General features: G+C 36.6%; 1 protein-coding gene across 1 annotated transcript in view; it reads right to left on the bottom strand.

The window, feature by feature from the left end:
• The window catches only part of CCDC73 (coiled-coil domain containing 73), a 139,028-nt gene extending 130,185 nt beyond the window's left edge, over positions 1–8,843 (bottom strand). The window contains exon 1 of the mRNA XM_024752575.1: positions 8,590–8,843. The gene's annotated coding sequence lies outside the window, so the exon portion shown is untranslated. The remainder of the gene's footprint in view (positions 1–8,589) is intronic.
• Between the last annotated feature and the right edge of the window lie 2,039 nt (positions 8,844–10,882).

Consider the following 10,882-nt stretch of genomic DNA (forward strand, 5'->3'; position numbering starts at 1 on the left):
CACGGGCCCAGCTGCTCCGCGGCATGTGGGATCTTCCCAGACCGGGGCACGAACCCGTGTCCCCTGCATCGGCAGGCGGACTCTCAACCGCTGCGCCACCAGGGAAGCCCTGACTGTATCTTTATTTTTAACGTTTGGCATCAAAGTGTTACCAACAAACTCTTGTAAATAGTTCATTTATAGTAATTTATAATAGTAAATTTATTATTTATAATATTTATAAATACTTATAATAAATATACTTATAAAACATAGTTATGACATTTATATTATTTCTATTTCATTATTAACATATAGTTAAGTAAAGTCAATATAATATTATAAAATGCTTAAAGCATTACCTCAGCATTCACCATATAATTCAGAATTTTTAAAGTATTGCAGTTTTTTTTAAAAAAGAGATTTTTTTTCAGAAGCACATAATAAAAAATCTATATTTTACCACAATTTAAGAGCTCTAAAGGCTTTTTTATCTTTGAAAGTATTTATTAAAAATTACACTTTAAATACTCTACAGAAGAAAGTAAGTTAGCCTATAGTCCTGATAGGGGTCAGAGTAATAACACAAAATGGACAAATTACACTGTCATTCTACTTAAATTATTTAAGTTATTTAATTTGACCTGTAGATAGTCTCTTGTCTTCTCATCATGCCTGACTTTTAAGTGGGAGGTCTTCATTCATGATGATCCTTTAATAGAAGCAAAGCTTTCTCCATTTAACCCATGCTGTTATCAATCATGTACAGGGATAAATGAGCCTGTAAAATTTTGCCAGTATCACAAATGACACTGTGACCTGAGGCCAACATCTTTATTTGCTTCTCCAGTGATTCACTTCAGCAGATATTAACCAATTTTATAATCCATGAAAGGCAAAATTAAAGGACACCATCCATAAAACAGAATAATTCCTATCAGCAACAAAGTGATGTGTGTATTATCTTATAAATTATATGGCCATACAGTGTGGTAATGTAATGAAGTAAAGATGGTAATAATCAAATGCCTAGGGCAATCGCTAATATGCATTTAATCACACAGCATGAAGCCATTTGTCACTACAGTTGAATGAATGTGTACATAAAATACATGAGTCACGTCCTTATTGTTATACTATAACTGCATCAATTTCACACTATCATTTCACATAATAACAACTGGTAGGCTTTGACATTAGCTAAAACATTCAGATTATAAACAAAATCATCAAAAATCATTTTACATATATAATAAAGATTTGATTTTTCAGTTACTAGAACTTCTCAAGAATTTCCCCAAAAATTCTTTGTTAAAGAGCTCTAAATTCCAAGTTTCCTTTTTTTTTCCTTAAATAGCCCATAAGTTAGTTTTTCATATTGCTTTTTATTCTTGGAAATACTCTTATGACTTGAACTCAATGCTAAATCAGTTTTATAAGCATGTCTCCTTCATAAGTAATTATTAATATATTTGAGTGTAAAATATGGATGACATGTCACAAAAAGTGAACCCTTATGTAAAAAATTGTATTCATTAATCACACACAAGCTGGTGTATGTGTAGACTGAAAAACATTGAGAAAAAATTACCGAAGCAGGATTTAAAAATATATAATCACTGTTTAATTATCTGATCTTGGATTGCTATAAGATTCATTGGAAAATCACCTTAACTCCATCAGGACCGTTTATAACAGTATGATAACAGTATAATAAACATTACATTTCCTACAGTGTATCCCCTCTAAAAGTGAAGAACCAAAGGTTTGGTTTTTTTTTTTAATTATTAATTTATTTATTTTTGGCTGTGTTGGGTCCTCGTTGCTGCGCGCGGGCTTTCTTTAGTTGCGTCAAGCGGGGGCTACTCTTCATTGCGGCGCTTAGGCTTCTCATGGCAGTGGCTTCTCTTGTTGAGGAGCACAGGCTCTAGGCATGCAGGCTTCAGTAGTTGTGGTGCACGGGCTTAGTTGCCCCGCGGCATGTGGGATCTTTCTGGACCAGGGATCGAACCGGTGTCCCTCATTGGCAGGAGGATTCTTTACCACTGTGCCACGAGGGAAGCCCCCAAAGGGTTTTTTTTTTTTCCCCAAAGGGTTTTTTATATTCCACTTAGCACAGTGCCAAACGGGAACTGATTAAATTTGCATTCACATTCTATCTTGTATTAGCAATAGTTATGTGCTAGCTGTTACATTTTAAGTAGTGAGACTAGTGGCCAAGTCTCATTCTTTTTTTTTTTTTTTTTTTTAGATTTAAAAGCATTTAATGACATAGCATATATTTAACAGATAGGGCAAAAGTTGACAGGTACAGGTCCTATGACTGAGCATGGGCCTGAGTGACCACCTCACCGCTCACGCCCATACTGCCTCATACAATAAATTACTAAAGTCAGGCAGTCAATTAATTTTTGTTGCGTTGCATTGCATGTTGCACTGAAAGTGTTTCTTGTAACTGTGCTTGTATCTTAAGAGATATTAAGATGACTACATTTTATAATAAGGTATATTAAGAAAGATTCTGTAACACTAGGAAGACCTAGGGAAGAACAATTATGTAATGAAGAAAAAATGGAAAAAGTGCCCCACATATAGATTTTTTAAATTAGACTTCTTACATATAGTAAACAGTGATATAATTAAATATCAGTACATCTCTCTGTTCAAGAAACTGCAAGTGATACAAATGTGAGTTAATGGTCTTTACCTTCAAAGTCGAGAAATGTAAAGCATTTATTCAAATAAGTGTAATCCCAGACATGATAACACTAGGCATGATAAAAAAGACATGATAGATAAAAAAGGGTTCAGAGTTCAAAGCACACAGTGACTGAGCCTCATTTGTTCACCTATAAAATAAGGATGCTAAACTAAATTTAAATTTTAATTTGACTGCTAATTTGTAAATATCCTGTCTTGTTACCCAAATAGTTATAAGTGCAATAGCAAATTGAAGCAGATGGTGTCTAGTGCTAGTTCTAGCAGTAAATTTCTGATTTAATTAACCTTCGGAGAAGAGATTTAGACTATTGAGGAATTCAAGAAATAGTTCATGGAGGAGGATTCTGAGATATACCATGAGCAAGGGGAAATCAAATTTGGCTGAAGGATAGGAGGGTAGTTCTTACTGACACAAATCGATTTGGAAAGTAGGAGGTTGTTGATGAGCAGTTTTCACAAAATGATATGTTAAGTGAGATATAAGGTAGTAGTTTAAGGTCATAAGTGATCAAGGAAAAGTAGGGGACAGAAGAGAAGAAATTCAAACATTTTACATTTTATAGAAAAAAGCCAGTAAAGATCATGTGATTAAACATGAAGAGAGAGATTTGAAGAAGTGAGGTCTGAGAGAATGATTAGCCTTCAGAAAAAAAGGGAACAACTCTCCTTTCTTTCTTAGAAATTAGAGTGAAGAATAAGATCAAGGGCCAAGATACAAAGATTTTTGAGATTCCAGAGAGGAACAGGACATTATAACATTGTAGACCTGATCTTGTTCAATAAATTTCAAAATACCAGAACTAAGGAGAATCTTAAAGCCTGAAAATATTAATGTAAATAAATAAAGGAAACCAAAAAAAATTCATTCATTAAACAAACATTTGTTGAACCCCTTCTATATTCAAAATGTAATGATTAAAAAAAAATAGAGACCTTGTCCTCAAGGAACTAACTCTGGTAGAAAGCTACAGATATATACAGATAATTATAATACAATGTGGTTAAGTGTAATGGTAGAGATCTCTCCTACAGCGTATTATGGTATCAGGAAGAAGGGGCTTCTAAAACAGAAAGGGAAGATCAAGGAAGGCTTGAGAAGGTCAGAGACTTCCTAAGGGAGGTGAGTTTTAGGTTGAGACTTAAAAATCTTTAAAGTTAAGAAATTAGCAAAGTGGAAAATGAGGTGAGGGCATTTTAGAGGGGAAAAACCTCATAAGCAAAGACAAATGGATGAAACATCATTGTCTATAAGGAACTAAAAACAGTTTAAGGATATTAGAGTCTAACATGAAAAGCTGGGAGATGATGGGATGAGGCTTGAGAAGCAGGCACATCTTGAGGATCTTTCATGCCATGTTAAGGAGCTTGAACTGATTAATACCTTCACACATTCTGCTCTCATATAGAATGCCTTCCTCTACCTTTTCTGTTTAAACATATTTAAAAATCAGATCAAACTCCATATCCTCCATGAAACTTTCTTATGAATCCATCTGACACCAACTGCTCCTTTTCTGAACTGTACTTGCTGCCCATATCATATGATTAGTACCTTATTGTGCATACTGCCTGTTCTTACTGTCTAATTCACATAATCTTGTACTTTATTACATCAACTGATAATGCTGCCATAGAAGTTATTTTTCATTAACTGTTTTAGTTTATAGGTTTCTTTATTTTTTAAGTTAATTATTTTTAATTTTTATTTATTTATTTTTTGGCTGCATTGGGTCTTGCTTGTTGCACATGGGCTTTCTCTAGCTGCGGCGAGCAGGGGCTACTCTTCATTGCAGTGCGCGGGCTTCTCATTGCAGTGGCTTCTCTTGTTGAGGAGCACGGGCTCTAGGTGCGTGAGTTTCAGTAGCTGTGGCGCACGAGCTCAGTAGTTGTGGCTCGCGGGCTTAGCTGCTCCGCGGCATGTGGGATCTCCCCAGACCAAGGATCAAACCCATGTCCCCTGCATCAGCAGGCATATTCTTAACCACTGCTCCACCAGGGAAGTCCCTAGTTTATAGGTTTCTTAAGCTCCAGTGGGAAATGCACTGTGGGAACACTTGATAAGTATTGCTCTAAATTTTCTATAAATTATGTGTAATTACTAAAACACCGAGTTTCTCACAGAAAATGTTTTACACTATTATGAGTAAAACATTCTCTATTCACATTTGGTAAAATCTTTGTCAAACTTCTCCTCGATTTAAGAAAAGGAGTAGGGATTTCATATACAAATTTTATAAAGTTAGAAATTCCTAAATTCTAAAATTGAATGGTCTGAGATGTGTGAAGGAAATGAGAGAACTGGAAATTCTCTCCCTATGGATCATTATGGAACCAAACATGAAATAAACTATTAAAGGTACCATAAATTCAACTAATTTAAAGCAACACAACAGAGATCTCTGGATCAAATATATAACCGCTGATTTTGTCCAGCTTATAAATAAAATGTAGGAAAATTCTTTAAGCATTTCTTAAACACTTATAACCTTTAACTAAACTCCAAATATTTCCAAATATGAAACACAAATTGCCAAAATGTCTTAATACGGTTGACTCTAACACACCTGGAAATTTACTGCTCATTGAATTTAAACTGAAAATAAAAGTTTTAGTTTATATGAAATTAATCAGTGCCAGAGAATTTCATAAAGACTTTTCTTATTATTAACAGAAAGTTTCCATGGGTCAGAAGAAAACTAAGAAGCTAAAAGGCTTTCTGACATATTTCTCTGCCATGTATATTAGCAAATAGGATAAATGACTTACGAAAATTAGGTGAATAATTTACAATAAAAATTTTCAATTGAAATGCATACATTACAACAAAAACATTTTTGCCCTAATTATCAATATGATCGTTTCCCAAAGTGTATTCTAACAGGCACAAGAACCACAAGATCTAAAAATAGGTTTCATGGTCAAATAAATCTGGGAAACACTGCACACTAACTCCCCATCTCAGAGATTAACAATACCATTAGCATAGGTAGAACCTGTTTAACTTTAAACCGAATTTCCCAAGTTTATCTTGACTGTGGAACACTTTTTTGATAATTCACAAGGCCAACTAATATTCTGGGGAACATGTGTGCCAAAAAATGTATTTTGGAGAATTCTAACAATAAAATTGTTCCTGTGTTCTTACTTTGCTAGTGGCCTGAATTGATTATAAAGGATACCTTCCCAACAAGAAACACTGTGTTAATTCAACTATTACCAGGACTAATAAAAGAATAAATATCAACAAAGATATTTACCATTTTAAAAAAGACTGGAAAAAAATAAAATAGAAAATATAAGAGTATATTGCTCATACTTAAGGTAAGTATTGCTTCATGTGTATTTATTTTAGTATTTTATTTCAGGTGTATATACATATGATTATACTGGCCTGCATATAAAATGTAATTTTTAATGTGGGATATAATCAGAAAATTTAAGAACGCTATCAGTTCCAAAAAGTTGGGTTAAACAGGTTCCTTTTCTGCAGGATTTCTGAGAGCCTTTAATGAATCTCCAAGAGCATTTCTGGTCACAGGAACCTTTTTTTATTGAAGCATCTCCCAAGACTGGTGCTCCTTGGAACACAATTTAGGAAATACTGCCTTTTGGAAACCATGCACCCCCAACTGTCTTGAGGCACATTATATAAAACCAATGTTCAGTTCTCACCTCTTTCAGAATATCCAGATTTCTCATTTTAACTGTTGGTTCTTCACTATTTGGTCAAACTTACAATAACTTTAATTTGACTAGCAAGAAGTAGCAGTTAAACACCTGTATTCCAATTCTGGCTCTACCACTCATTGGCTGTATAGTTTATCAGCCTTGTAGTTTATCGGCCTTGCATTATTATTTAATCTCTTTCCCACAGCTTCCTCGTATGATATAAGAATAATGGAAATACTTATGTCAGAGGGTTTTGGATTTGTTTTTTAGGATTAAATGAAATAATATGCATAAAGTACTTAGTCCAGTGTCTGGCATTCAGCATATGATAGGTATCTACTACAATCAGAATATCACTATTATAGCAAGAGGAAATATGAAATCCATAGTCAAAGCTAAAGAAACTGAAAAACACCATGCTGCCACCCAGTGGGCACTATAAGAACTGATGCTAGTATATGTATAGGTATAGGTATAGCCGGTTCACTTTGTCATAAAGCAGAAACTAAAACACCATTGTAAAGTAATTATACTCCAATAAAGATGTTAAAAATTTTCTTAATTTAAACAAATTTAAAAACTGATACTAGTTCCTGATAATATGGTATGAAGCCGTATAAAATTTAAAATATTTTCTCAAGTTACATTAGCACACTTTATAAATCATCAAGTGGGGAATATAATTTTTTAAAATTCACTAACTACTCCAAACTAACCCTGAAACCAGGGAAGGTTATCATAAACACTCAAATTGGCTAAAGAAATGGCTAGCGAAGAAAACTGTGAAGGCCTGCAGTATAAATTCCACCTACATAGCATTTGCTGATTTTCAGGTTGGAATCTTTCAGCAAGGGTTTTTCCTTCAAGGTACAAAACAAACACAGCCATAGACATTTATCACAACCAAGACAAAATAGCAAACAATCAAAATCAAAGGATTAAAAAAAATAATCAAAGGATTTCACTAATCTAAGGGGAAGATTGTTAGTGGAATATTCACATTTTCTTTCTAAATGAACTACACTGCTCTTTTTTTTTTCTGGCCACACCAGGCGGCATGCAGGATCTTCATTCACCAACCAGGGATCGAACCTATGCCCCTCTACATTCTAAGCACAGAGTCTTAACCACTGGACCGCCAGGGCAGTCCCCTAAATGAACTATACTGATTATAAAGGTTCCCATAAACGCCCTGAGAGTCATCACTGACTATGTCCAAAAGCAAAGCTAAGTGGCAGATTAAGACAATAACATGAGTAATTTAAATCTACAATTCATGGGGAGGGGGAAGGGTAAGCTGTGACAAAGTGAGAGAGTGGCATGGACATATATAATACTACCAAACGTGAAATAGATAGCTAGTGGGAAGCAGCCGCATAGCACAGGGAGATCAGCTAGGTGGTTTGTGACCACCTAGAGGGGTGGGATAAGGAGGGTGGGAGGGAGGGAGGGAGATGCAAGAGGGAAGAGATATGGGAACATACTGTATATGTATAACTGATTCACTTTGTTACAAAGCAGAAACTAACACACCATTGTAAAGCAATTATACTCCAATAAAGATGTTTAAAAAAGGGCTTCCCTGGTGGCGCAGTGGTTGAGAGTCCGCCTGCCGATGCGGGGGGCGCCGGTTCGTGCCCCGGTCCGGGAAAATCCCACATGCCGCGGAGCGGCTGGGCCCGTGAGCCATGGCCGCTGAGCCTGCGCATCCGGAGCCTGTGCTCCGCAACGGGAGAGGCCGCAACAGTGAGTGGCCGTATACCGCAAAAAAAAAAAAAAATTAAAAAATTAAAAATCTACAATTCAGCATCATCAGGATGAGGTCAGTCATTTCATAACCAGGGAGATTCCATTCCAGTTTGCTTGTGCAAGGCACTTCAGAATAAAATAACCCTAAGAATAAAGAAAAAAACTTTCCTTGAGAATGTACACGCTTCGGTAACTGCTCATAGCCCTAGAAGGATTTTTGCACTATACTTCAAACGTTCCGCCAAGTAACATCCACCAAAGAAAATCGAGACTCACCAGTCACAGTCTGAAACGTTAGAAACTTCGAGCACCAGACTCATTCGAAAATTTTCACAAGAATGACCAACATGATTACATTTATTCAAAACGCGAATGCGAGGTTTAAAAACAAAACAAGTCTAAAGCACAAGTATAGGATGGACGCGTCTGCGCTTCCCTATGACGAACAGACAAGACACACACATTACTAACCCGCAGCTTTGACATCGTTTTCAGGAAAAGGCACGAGAAGCCCAAAGAGAGGGAGGTCCGAGGGTGCCGGCCTCTCCCTGATCCGGTGAGCGGAAGATTTTAGACGCCACCAACGCACAGTCAGGGGACGGACGAGGGGGCAAGTCAGCCCCTGAGCAGCCAGAGATGCAGGTCAAACTCTTAAATGGACCCTGGAGGAAAACAATCTGGACTGCTTCTAAACGGTCACCCGCAAGCTACTGACTTTTCTGAGTTACCTCAGCCAAAGGACTCCGGAGCCCCGCTGCCCTCGCGCTTCCGGTTCACCTTTCCCACCCCTAGGGCACTTCCGGTTTTCAGGCGTTTGGAACCCTAGTCGAGCGTGGGTGGGGAATCTTGAGCACCTGGGGCAATATGATTGTGGTTTTTTTGGTTTTTGTTTGGGTTTTTCTTTACAATAATGCTCCTGGAAAGTTGTCTCTGGATGTTCGATGCTTTTCTCTGTTTACTTTCAGTATTGGTTTATATATCCATGTTAAAAAAAAAAATCCTTCGGATTCTGCAGAGTGTGTGTTTGAGAGTGAATGGTTCACAGCTGACAAGTATCCAACAGAACCAGCTGTACAGGAGATTGATGAGCGGCAGCCATGGCTACATGATCTCAAGTTTTCAATGAGACCTCCTAAGTAGGAAAAACAAACAAACTTTGGAAGGATAAAGAAAATAGGAGCAATAGGAACTGCAAATGGGGACAGGAGAGAGAGGGAGGCCTCACTGAATATCGTTTTGTATTTTTATGTTTGAATCGTATGAAAGTGTTATGCATGCAAAAAATTAAACGTTGATTTTTTTTTTAATGAAATAATTAAGAGAAAAACTGTACATCTAATCACACTGATGATCACACCTATTACGGCACCTAACTAATATAGAATGCAATATGTCTCAGGCCTCCTACATAGTTTTTGCTCTGCTACCAAAATCTGAAAGAAATTGTCCATGTCCTCAAAATTTTAACCATATTTGCAAGTAAAAGTCTATCTGGAACTTTCTTTTAACTCCCTCACTTCCTTCAGGTGTTTGCCCAAATGTCACCATATTATCCCTGACTACCCTAAATAAAACAGTTACACACATACACATATTCTACTACCCTCTCCCTTGCTTTTTTATATAAACAGTGCCCCTGAGATGAAACTTCACAATAGACTGTACTAAATGGTACCTACTGCGCTTCTGCAAGTTCTTGAGTTTGTTTTGTTTTGCTGGGGGAGCCACGTGGCTGGCTTGCGGGATCTTAGTTCCCCCACCTGGAAACCCAGGCCACTGCCGTGAAAGGCGAAGTCCTAACCGCTGGACCGCCAGGGAATTCCACCCTCTCCCCCCCACACACACACACACACTTTATTCTCTATAACACAATCACCATCTAACATGGTATATTTGTTTATTGCCTATATCCTAAAACATAAGCTCCATGTAGTCAGAGACTAGTTTTTTCACTTTCTTTTGTCTTTTTTTTAAACTGAAGTATAGTTGACATATGATATTATATGTTATGGGTGTACAACATAGTGATTCACAATTTTTAAAGGTTATACTCCATTTATAGTTATTATAAAATATTGGCTATATTCCCTGTGTATTACAATATATCCTTGTATCTTATTTACTTTATACATAACAGTTTGTACCTCTTAATCCCTTACTCCTATCTTGCTTCTCCCCGCTTCCCTCTCCCCAATGGTAACCACTAATTTGTTCTCTATATCTGAGAGTCTGTTTCTTTTTGTTATATTCAGTAGTTTGTTGTATTTTTTAGATTCCATATATAAATGATATCATACAGTATTTGTCTTTCTCCGTCTGACTTATTTCACTAAGCATAACACCCTTCAAGTCCATCCACGTTGCTGCAAGTGGCAAAATTTCATTCTTTTTTATGCATGAGTAGTATTCCATTGTGTATATATACCACAACTTCTTTATCCATTCATCTATTGATGGACATTTAGGATGCTTCCATACCTTGACAATGGTAAATAACAATGCTATGAACACTGGGGTTCGTGTATCTGTTCAAACTAGTGCTTCGGTTTTTCGTGGATATATACCCAGGAGTGGAATCGCTGGGTCATATGGTAGTTCTGTTTTTAGTTTTCTGCGAAACCTTCATACTGTTTTCCAAAGTGGCTGCACCAATTTACACTCCAACCAACAGTGTATGAGGGTTCCCTTTTCTCCACATCCTCATCAACATTTGTTATTTGTCTTCTTTTTGATGATAGCCATTCTGACAGGTGTGAGGTAATAT

This window comes from Neophocaena asiaeorientalis, unplaced genomic scaffold (genome assembly GCF_003031525.2).
Source record: "Neophocaena asiaeorientalis asiaeorientalis breed wild unplaced genomic scaffold, Neophocaena_asiaeorientalis_V1.1 scaffold196, whole genome shotgun sequence".
Taxonomy (NCBI): domain Eukaryota; kingdom Metazoa; phylum Chordata; class Mammalia; order Artiodactyla; family Phocoenidae; genus Neophocaena; species Neophocaena asiaeorientalis.